The sequence below is a fragment of the Oncorhynchus mykiss genome, chromosome 8 (genome assembly GCF_057628025.1).
Source record: "Oncorhynchus mykiss isolate SJ-2025 chromosome 8, ASM5762802v1, whole genome shotgun sequence".
Classification (NCBI taxonomy): Eukaryota; Metazoa; Chordata; class Actinopteri; order Salmoniformes; family Salmonidae; genus Oncorhynchus; species Oncorhynchus mykiss.
Window position 1 is genome coordinate 68,599,680 of NC_143029.1, and position 11,819 is coordinate 68,611,498.

Below are 11,819 nucleotides of genomic sequence, written 5' to 3' on the forward strand. Positions count from 1 at the left end.
CCAGAATTTTTTTTTGATTTGGAATAAGTACAAAAACCTAGGTAGGACAGTCATCTTGACAGAGTTAATGCGACCTGCTAATGAAATGGGAAGAGAAATCCTGCTTATTGCGCTCCAGGTGTGTTTAGAAATGTTGTTGGGTTAATACAACACAGTTTAATTCAAATGTATATAAATTCTCCTCATTACATGGTTATATCTATGTAATACAATGTTTATACAAAATCTTGGAGTGATTTTGAGAATAAACAAAACCAATTTATATAGAAGCTGTATTTGTCTCATCAACCGTGTTATCATCTTCAACACCATTACCCTACTTTCAACCCTGTTACATGACCATTTTTCTGATAACCTACTGGAACGTTTATGAAATATGAATTTCTTTGTTGAGCTCAGTCTGAAATATTTAGAGTAATCATGAGAATATTGATTTGAGTTAAAATTCTGAAGTGAAACCATACTTTTATTTTTTTTAATGATGAGGCTGCTGACACACAAAGTGTCCATTTCAGGCTTTAATACAGCAAACGTGTGAGATTTTATAATACATTTTATACTTACAATTATTGAATTAGTTTGAGGGACATATGGTAAATGTTGATTTTATTACAAGTATCTTTTATAATAACATTCAGACAACGTCCATATTATCCATAACTGGGTTGAAGACAAATGGTGTCCATATCAGAAGATAATTAATAAAAATAAGTCTTTGATGCCTGAGATGGGAAAATATGTTTTCTTGGAGGTTAAGTATGTCCTTCATGTCATGGGGTGTTAAAAAAAAAAGATTTATTTTGGTAAACAAATTGAAAAATGTCAAAGTCCAAATGGTACCATTCTGGTGGAATGACCCGCACATAGAAACGACGACATCATACAAACATCAACTACACCACATCTGGCCAGACCCACTAGCCCTCACCACACCTGGCCAGACCCACTAGCCCTCACCCCCATCTCCAGCACCTTATTACTTTGGTGGTACCGTTCTGGTGGAATGACCCACACATAGAAACGACGACATCATACAAACATCAACTACACCACATCTGGCCAGACCCACTAGCCCTCACCACACCTGGCCAGACCCACTAGCCCTCACCACACCTGGCCAGACCCACTAGCCCTCACCACACCTGGCCAGACCCACTAGCCCTCACCACACCTGGCCAGACCCACTAGCCCTCACCACACCTGGCCAGACCCACTAGCCCTCACCTCACCTGGCCAGACCCACTAGCCCTCACCACACCTGGCCAGACCCACTAGCCCTCACCACACCTGGCCAGACCTACTAGCCCTCACCCCCATCTCCAGCACCTTATTACTTTCCACCACATGGCAAAACTGTCTCTTCGTTGCACACACACTTTCAATTTTTAGATAGTAAAGCATTTTACCTTTCCATTGCGTGAACATCAGAGGATAGGTTGATTTCCAGTTTTTAAAGTATATGTTTTTTAAGATGATTGTTGAGAAAAGTACTGTCCAACCCATCAGGTATCTCACTGCACCCTCATGTGCCATGTCTTGAAATAGGAAGACAGACAAATGAAAAGTACATTTACATTGTAATACTTCTGACAGCAATCTTTCCAGCTAAACCCTCAATTCCTATTGTGGTACGTCTATATTTCTCAAATGTTAACTATTCTTTTATCACAAAAAGATTTCCTCTTTTTCTTCTTGAAACATGTGTTGAGCATCTTCTCCTGGTTCATCTGTAAATTCCGGAATGCCATGAAGGACATTTTGACCAGGAGCCAGTTTGAGGCCTACCTCAGATACAACTGGACTGACATCTCTCTAAGTAAGTTCCCCTGTTTAGCTTTACCATTCCGGTATTTGACTTGTGGTGTAGCTAATGCTATTAGGGATAGATTTAGAGTTAGGGTTGACAGTTTATCCTCTGTCGCCCATCTAGTAACAAAGGTGTCTTTTCCCATGTTTCTCAGAGTGCATGCCGCTAATGAAAATGAGACCCTAGTCTCAGTAGGACTTCTCTGTCAAAATAAAGGTTTATTAAAAAAATGGAAAGCCAGCAGATTGAATCAGTCAGCTTGTGTTCAGAGGATGGAGACTCCTCCCACTTGAAAAGGTGGGTCGACAACCACAAACTGATAGCGGTGGAATTCCAAGTCAACAATCTGTCATTTTACCTGGAGCGAGAGAGTTAACTATTGAATATGGAGAGGATTTTATGGAGAAGGATTGTTTACTAACTTGAATTGAATTGTTCAGTCAACTGAATATGGAAAACATATTCATATTTTATGAATATTTTGCCTACTTACCATAATTGGATCGTTAAGTGACTACTGTGAGGGTGTGTTCGTGTCAGGAACATGGCCGACTCAGGCCCTATAATGGCATCAGTGGGCATGAAGTGGAGAATGACGATGCCCTCCACCAGAAAGCTGAAATGATCTGCAAACTGTTCCTCGAGCCAGAGATCTCTCCCGAACTCAGGGTATGTTTTCTTACTAACTCATACTCTGACTGTACTGTATCCGTATCTGTACTCTGTACTGTATCTGTACTCTCAGTCGCCCTGATCTCCCATAGGAACGCTCTTAACATATTAGAGCTGATCAATAACACGTGAAGTACTTACCTTGCTATTTACATTGCAATTCAAGGAGGATGATATTAGATTAAAAACTAATGAGAACACAGATATTGTTAAAATTCCAGAATTTTAAATCCTCTATGTCTATCTCATCTATCTCATGATTCTGATTTACCGGTATCTGATAGTGTCCTCATTGTCTCCTATAGATCAACATAGCAGAGAGTGCCAGGGAGTCCATCCAGCAGGCCTTTGCCATGGCCAAGGTCGACCGAGGACTCTTCTATGAAGCCATTATGGCTATCTTCCCTAACCACATCTTGTGTTGGAAAAAGTAAGTGTTAGGGCAACACCTTGTCCCAAGTGTGCCCAGCACCTTCTAAAACGCTCCCCACCTTTTGCCCACAGGAATGATAAATTATGACTAAGGCCAAATGTTTTTTACCAACCATGTGACCTTTTACTATCTGATGATGGCTGTATTTGCCTTGCAGGTTCTGTAGCCAAAAGGAGAAGAAAGGTATAGTTGGAGATAATGCTGAGAAAGAAGCCTCCACAGCTCTTCCTGACTACCTCCATCGATTCAACTCTGACTGGTACCAAAAGGTCCAAACTACCATGACAAGTGAGTCCTGAGGGATGTTATTTCAACACAGTGTTTCATATAAAATGATGAACCCTTATATAGTTAGGCTTATGGAAAGCTAATTATTTAGTGGTGTGTAGAGTTTTGTGTGATAAGTCTGTTTATTTAAGTACACTAAGATTGTCTTCTATCTCTGTCCACAGATGAATACACCATCCTTAGGTTTACAGTGCATTGTGGTCTCAATATGGTCCTTGCTCAAATCCACTCCTCAGAGTAAGTTCTAAGTTCCCAACCAACTGTCATGAAGTAGTGGTGACCCATGCAGTGACCAGTTCAGTTGTTTCTCTGGGTTTTTATTGACTTCTGTACTTCCCTGTACTTACTGTTCATCTGTTATCGTTTATTTTAGATTTCCACCACTGGAGGTGACCAACCAACACAGAAAGTCTGCATGTCCCATTCTCAGGTAAGCACATAAATGCACCTCATAGAGCTTAGTGGTACATATCTATTACAGTACTGCAATAACAGTTAGTAATGGGAGGAATCCATTTTGTTTTATGTTGTTTTAGTCCTTAAACGTCTCTGCCTCGTTCTGACCTAACCCACTCGTTCTCTGGATCCTTGCTCTCAACAATCCAGGAGGAGGACTAGTCTATCTTTTTAACAATAGAACTAAAGGCTATATATTTTCTATATGAATAATACGGCAAGATTATTAGAATATTACATGGATGGTTAGGATAAGTCAGCACCAACAGCTACAATACAGATGTGAATTGAGAAAAGCCTTTTTAAACACGCCTGCTCATTCACCAGCAGGGGGAACCACTGACCAATACAGAACACTGCTATCAGATCTATTATGGCATTGATTATTTGCCATATAGACTTTTAGCATGCAATATTGTTTTGGTAGTTATTTCTCTAATTCCATTAGTAAGAAAATATATTTACTGTGGTCAAAAGTTTAGTACGGACTGTGTGTTGAAGTGATGTGTGTTGAAGTGTCTCATCCTGTATAATAATCTCACCATGGAGCTTTGTACTCTTTGTCCCAGGAGGGATAGAGGTTTGTCTGAGGATAAGATCAGTAGAGACAAAGCATTAAGCGAGATTCACTTTCCATACAAGTCTTTCATCCATGACACTGACCCTTCCCTTCCCCCCAACCTCCCAACTGCACAGACTAAATCTTTTCCCCCTCTCAAAACACTCCTCCCCTCCCCTCTCTTCTCTCACCCATCATCCCCCTCCACAACCTCAACCCTTGTTGTCCCATGTCTGTCATATATCAGTATGTCTGGCGATACTCAGGACCCATCTAAACTCAGGATAAGAGTCCACCTTAAAAATGAATGAGGCTAACAATGTCCCTGTCTCCTAGCTTTAAATGTCCCGTGCATTATATCTCTGAGCCAATGACCCAAAGTCTTCCCCTGTGACTAGTCACCATTGGAGTTGTAAATCAAAGCTAAAGGGGTCTTTTAGGATGCTGCTTCCCTAATCCGCTTATCACTTTATTTGGATCATCAATAACCAAAGACTGCATACATTCATTAATATGGCATCATTAAATACTGTAAATTGTGCTTGAAAAGGCCATTTACACCAATATTGCTTGGATTCAATACTCAGTGCCGTGACTCAGATCACAAAGTACTAGCATGATTTTCGTTTAGAATTTGTTTTGTATTGTGGTTACAGTGAGGTCCAAAAGTATTGGGACAGTGACACCTTTTTTGTTTTGTTTTGGCTCTGTAATCCAGCACATTGGATTTGAAATTATACAATAATCAAGAGGTTAAAGTGCAGGCTGTCAGCTTTAATTTGAGGGCATTTCATCCATATCGGGTGAGATGAGAAAGTTACAGAGGCATAAATATCATGCCCTTTTTTTCTTTCTTTCTTTTTTCTCCCCATTTCCGTGGTATCCAATTAGTAGTAGTTACTGTCTTGTCTCATCGCTGCAACTCCCGTACGAACACGGGAGAGGCGAAGGTCGAGAGCCATGCGTCCTCCGAAACACAACCCAACCTAGCCACACTGCTTCTTGACACAACGCACATCCAACCCGGAAGCCAGCTGCACCAATGTTTTCGGAGGAAACACCGTACACCTAGCGACCTGGTCAGTGTGCACTGCACCTGGCCCGCCACAGGAGTCGCTAGTGCGCGATGAGACAAGGATATCCCTGCCGGCCAAACCCTCCCTAACTCTGGACGACACTGGGCCAATTGACTGTCGCCAATGAGCCTCCCGGTCGCGGCAAAGCCTGGGCTCGAACCCAGAATCTCTGGTGCACAGCTAGCACTGCGACGCAGTGCCTTAGACCACTGCGCCACCCGGGAGGCCAAACTCCCCTTTTACTGGTAGTGGATGTTAGCATGTGTGATCTTTGTGCCTCTGTAACTTTCTCACTCATCATCATTCACGATTCATTCAGGATTATCCACAGTCATGGTAGCATCCACATTAATGTAGCATCCACATTAAGTGTTCAGAAACATACTCTACTGTTATAAAATTGACTTTGACTCCAAAATGACACAATACGTTATTTACCATTAATTTCTGTTGGGCACAAAATAATCTGAAACACAACGAAAACAAACTGCAAATGCAAATGTGGCTGACTGTGAGCCAGGCCTAATCACCCAACATCAGTGCCCAACCTCACTAATGCTCTTGTGGCTGAATGGAAGCTATGTTGTAACATCTAGTGGAACGCCTTCCCAGAAGAGTGGAGGCTGTTATAGCAGCAAAGGGGGGACCAACTACATATTAATGACCATGATTTTGGAATGAGATGTTCAACGAGCAGGTGTCCACATACTTTTGGTCATGTAGTGTACTTGGAACTGAGGTCAAGATATGATTTTTGAATGGAGACGATGACATTTAATTCCCATAATGCCTTCTGGAAGGATGAGGCATTCTGCCTCTTCTATGTCAATATCAGAGCTGCTGGCGGAGAAAGAGGCTCAGTGCTAGGCATCATGGGTTTTATTTAATCCAGCTATTCTCTTTGTGATAATAACTTTTTTGCTTCATTCTGGACCTTGTCTGTCAGCTTGACATAGCAATATCTTCCAATTCCACTGTTTCATAGTCAGTTTCATTTATTTCAAAACACCATTTCACACCCTGCTGGCTTTAACTAGGTATTATACAGCATTTGGGGAGAGGGCTGTAGATTGAATCGTGACAGAGACAAGGTCTTTTCCGGTGAAAAATAAGTGAATATTGTAAATGGCAGACTGTATAACATGTTTTTTTGTCCCTTTTCTCCCCATGACTTTTTATTGTTTACTATTCTTGTCTTTCATAACTTGATAAAATTCTGCTTTTTCAAAAGGCATTGCCATTCATTTTATCTGTCATTATTGTTGGATTTTAGCATAGACTGTACACTTTGGTGATGTATCTCCAAATCAGTAGAAAACAATCAACACAACGTTTGTTTTTTGAATCTCAAGCTTGTAATATTTCTTTGTAATATAATTGTTTAACCAATGAAGTTAAAATCAGAAGGGCTGATGTGAAGTTTGTCTATTGGATTCCTTTTCGTTATGTATAATACAGGAAGAAATGCACTTTCAAAGATCCAATGCAGGCTTTCTTTTTTATCTCAATAGCTAATCGTTTTGGAGTAAAAATGAAGTGCCTTACTGTGATTGTTTTCAATTAAAATGGTCAACAACCAAAAATATATAGCTTCTTAGCAAAGAGTACTGTCTAGGAGAGGTCTGAGTGGGAAGGGGAAAACTGAAAATTTGCTGTTATTGACAGAGAGGTTTGAAACTCTCTTTCTTATTGGTCAATTAACTAATTTACCACATGGTGATGTCACCAGGCAGGCCCGAAACTCCATCCCACCAAAGCAGGCTGAACTTTCGGGTGGTCTTTTGAAGTAGCTCTTACACAAAAAAGGGTATTATCATAATTTTCACAATTTCACAGTATTATTCCAACCTAGTAGCTGGAAATATATATAAAACACAGGGGAATCATGTTTATGACTGTACTGGGCCTTTAACCAAAGATTTATTTAATGAAGATTTTAAATTCAGCTTTTTAATCTAATCCTCTTCAGTCTGTTCTTTTCCCTTTTGAGTTGTCTGATATTAGTCTGTCCTTCAGTAAAAACCCAGCCACTGGCAAAAGTCAAATATTATGCTAACATATTCTGCATCTTCCAGTGCCTCAGTGTATAATGAGACTAATATCCCCTAAGCATTACTGTGATTGGAGAGTTTTGGAAAGGGACTGCTGGAGTTTTGGCTGTTACTTTGGCTGGGGGCACAGCTGTTGTCCTCTTTGACACACAAAAAAAGAAAATTGTGATTTGATGGCAACTACTTCTCAGCTGAAGGTTGTTGAACTGTGGAGTCTTTGTGCTGTATTTATGAAACACATCTCAATAATTGTGCATTCAAGTATCTTATTTTAACCTTCAAACTAAACCATACAAGTAGCCTTCAGCCTCATCTTAGTACAATTGGGACTGTAGATTACTGGAACCCTCCTCAGCTTTGTACATTGAACAATTGCCAGGCAAACCCATTCTGACATTAACAGACAGTTATGGGTTTTACTGTCTGTGAAGTATTGATTCATACTTCATATCCTGCCTGTTTACAGTCTGATCATCACCTGGTGCTACCCTCCAGTGCCCTCCGGGGCCCCCTTATGGAGCGGGCTGCCCAGGACCGGGTGTGCCAGGCCAGCCGGTGGTCCTGCCTGTGGGTGGGTGGGTCTGCTGGATCGGGTTCAGTCCCTCCTGCTGCTGCTGACATATCAGCTATGTTTATTAAGAGGATGACAAGTATATCAGGTCCCATAAGCAGGCCCTCATGCGCAGGAATTCCTTTGTTACTTTGCGAGGAGGGTGTCATCAATCTTGCTGCCAACGCTCCTCTCCTGAGCTGTTTATGTCAAACTCAGATTCCCTTCCTTTCTGCCTGGCCTCTTCCGCCTCTCCTCCTCTCGCCTTGCAGAGAGAGAGCTCCTCACTCTGACGGAGGGAGCGACAGAGCGGCAGTGACTACGGGTGGATAGTCTAGGTCTAGGAGTAAATGAGAAAATGTGATGAAAAGATATTGACAGGTGGTGCTTTGGCTTGTAAAGTTTCAAGTTGTGTTAATCGTATGTACGGGATACGCATAGTATACATCGTCCAACGAAATGCCTTCTTTCTCGACAATGCAACAACAATAAGAAATAGTAAAAATTAAGAACATGAACATAAAGTAAATGGCAGTAGAATAGAATAAACATTTTTGCAGAAGTATAATACAGGAAGGCTCAATTTACAGTACAATATTTACACATATATTAGAGAGTGAGGGGATGGGGTGAAAAGTGTATAAATTGAGCAGTATAAGAAGAGTCTGGTAGCAGCAGTGATGTGTGTTAACGTGTGGAGAATCAGAGCAGGTGGTCAGTCCAGTTCAAGTGTTCATTTGTCTGATGGATTGTAGATATAAACTGTCTCTGAGCCTGTTGGTATCAGACCTCATGTTCCGATACTGTCTGTCCGACGGTAAGGGAGAGAACAGCTCATGGCTCAGGTGTGTGTGGTCCTTGATGATGCTACATGCCTTGCTCAGGCTTCAGTTTGAGATGATGTCCTGGATGGGTGGAAGCATGGTCCCTGTGATGTACTGGGCTGTCTTACCGCCCGTTGGAGGGCCTTGTGGCCGTAAACTGAACAATTCCCGTACCAGGCTGTAATGCAACTGATGCTCTCGATGGTGCAGCGGTAGTACTTGGAGAGGACTTGGGGCGGCATACCAAATTTCTTCAGCCGCCTTAGGATATAGAGACGCTGTTGCACCCTCTTGTGGTGTTCTCAGTCCATGTCAAGTCCTCTATGATGTGAAGATTCCTTAAATCAACAATCAACTCCTTTTTCTTGCTGACGTTGAGAGAGAGGTTGTTGTCATGACACCACAATGCCAGTTCACTTACCTCCTCCATAGCTGACTTGTCGTTGTTGGTTATCAGGCCTACAACCGTGGTATCTCGAGCAAACTTGATGATGGAGTTGGTGTCGTGTAAAGCCACACAGTTGTGGGTAAACAGAGAGTACAGCAGAGGACTGAGGACACACCCCTGGGGAGGCCAGTGTGGAGCAGGTGTTGTTGTCAACCCTTATAGCCAGAGTTGTGACTGAATACATACATTTCTCTCTGCTGTGCATTCTAACACACACACACACACACACACACACACACACACACTTGCAAACACACCCTTTCCAGGCAATTGGACACAATCGTGTTGTGTACTGTATGTGCTTCACATTTATTTCAGTATTTTAATTTGATCTTCTTATGTAATGAAATCATATCTTCCCACAAGTTCCCACAACCCATTATCCGTAGCAAGTGAATCCTTAATTCCCCTTAGCATGGCCACATGTGGTTGCTGTAGATGTATGTAGAGTACTATAGCTGTAGTGTCTCCCGTACTCTACTGTACTCCATGTACTGAGCCTGAGACTGTGTTTAACAGAGATGGACTGTGATGTATGGCCTCCCCACTCTAGGATTGACTGAGGTCAATGACTTCATACATTTGTTTGACAAGTCTGTTATTTCTTTCTTTAGTGAAAGTTCAAATCAATACTCAGGGCAATAGTACTGCCAAGATATCTTATGATGGCTTTTCATTCTAGAATATTTGAAAGTTAGGCTGAAATGTTAAGGAGAGATGAGAGAAATAAGAGATGGAGAGAAAAGAAGGAGGAGAAAGATAAGGTTGCATTCAAATTGTGGCTGTCTCTCCATTCTTAAAAAACTTTCTCAGAATGTGGATGATGATAACCATAGAAATATATGTTATGTATCTATATGGTGATAAACCAGACAATAATGTTCTGAGGATTACTGATTATCTATGCAATGGAGGAGAGGGAACAGTCCATAGAAATATAATTACTATTCTATTGAATTACTCTTCTATTTCTATGGAACAGCCTCAGAGACTAGATTTCCATTTTATTCTCAAATCAAGGCCAAGCTGTTTCATTCGTCAGTCAACAATAGGCAATAACAGGGGAGGTGTGAGGCTGTGCTGCCTTTGTGTGCAAACTGTGCATACAACGCCAAAAATATCAAGTCAATCTCTTACATTAACATTGCAAATGTGTTTGCCAATGGTTTCCCAGACACTGTATAATTGGCTAGGAGATATTGTTAGTTCAGGTGTTCCACGTAATTGAATTCTGTAATGCAAATCCTGTGAATGTGAAATGGCAAAATAATTTATTGAAAATAATAATTGTGTATCTGAGGTTTCTTAGAAAGGGACTGATCAAACCTCTCTAGATTGGTGGGTTCATTTCTTTTTTCTATCAATGTGTAATATTAGATGCAATTATAGTTGCCTAATTGTTTGGCTAATGCATTTTACATAATCATGTGGAATACAATAGTTTTTTTTCAAAAGTCCATAGTGGAATCAGTCCACTTGTGTGAGTCCACTTTAATAGATGGTAGTTCGTATTCCTCATGTGTTCTCATTTTGATTATCACCGTCCTTAGTTGGAGTTAGAGGAGCATAGTTTATCCAACTTTTTGATTAATAGCTTGTCATATTTCAAATGTTAGAGGTGGTTTTCAATTATAATTATGTCCCTGTGTAAGTGATTCGGTTTGCTAGTATTGTCGGGGAAACTTGCATTGTACTTCAAAGATTACAGATTTGTACCATATTTCATTTTCAAATTAATAGACTCATTGAATGACATTATATTGATTACCTAGATTTATTGTTAATTTTCCACAACTACTAATATGTGTTCTGTAAGTGTTCTTGTTTGTGTGTTTGTGAGAACGTACTTCTGTGAGTGTGTCTGTCCCTCTTCATATGCGCATGTGTAAGTAATAAGTTTACTGCATCCAGCTGGACAGAACTGTTGACAGAGCCAGATGATATATCTGATAATAGTTGGGGGGAAAAGCCTTGACTTAGTTTGATTCAGCTGCACGGTGCTGACCTGCTGCCTCGGCCCAATCAGTCACCTTGTCCTCCCTTTGACTTCTCACCCCCTGATCCTTCTCTGCTGCCCCAGAGGACCAAGAGAAAACAACCAGAGAACAGTTCGCCTGTCAACTATCTCTAGCCTTCCCTTAATCCCCTCCCAACTGCTAAAAGCTTTTAGTCACTTCCAAACTCCCCGTCTCCTCTCTGCTAGAAATGAGATTGGAAATGGAGGCGATTTGATATCTCAAGGCCCTAGGTCAGTGAACAATCAATGTAGGGCAAAGCAAACAAGAAACACCACATGCTGTGAGATAATGCTTTATATACTTTATACTGGAGTTAGGACCTCCTATGCATCATGACTTCTGAATCTGTGCTTTCTAATTCGATGAATGTGTATTTGCCTACAGATCAAGTCTCAGGGATAAGCCCTATATGTTATTTTTCCTCTGCATTTATTAGACAGTGTGAGTAGTGCCTAACAACGATCAATGACGGAGATGTTCCAATGACAGAGACGTTCCAATGATGGGACAGAGAGACAGAGTGCTATTTGCCATTACTGACATCTTCATCCGATAACTTTCCTTGTTTCTGCACCTTTGTGAATGCTGGCATCTGTGGTGTTTCCAGGTGGATACCCTGCAGTGGACTGGGAATTCA

At 41.1% G+C, this 11,819-nt stretch overlaps 1 pseudogene; it reads left to right on the forward strand.

Annotated features, from left to right (window-relative positions):
- Positions 1-1,471: 1,471 nt before the first annotated feature.
- On the forward strand, positions 1,472-3,328 carry LOC149982090 (regulator of G protein signaling protein-like; annotated as a pseudogene).
- Positions 3,329-11,819: the final 8,491 nt, after the last annotated feature.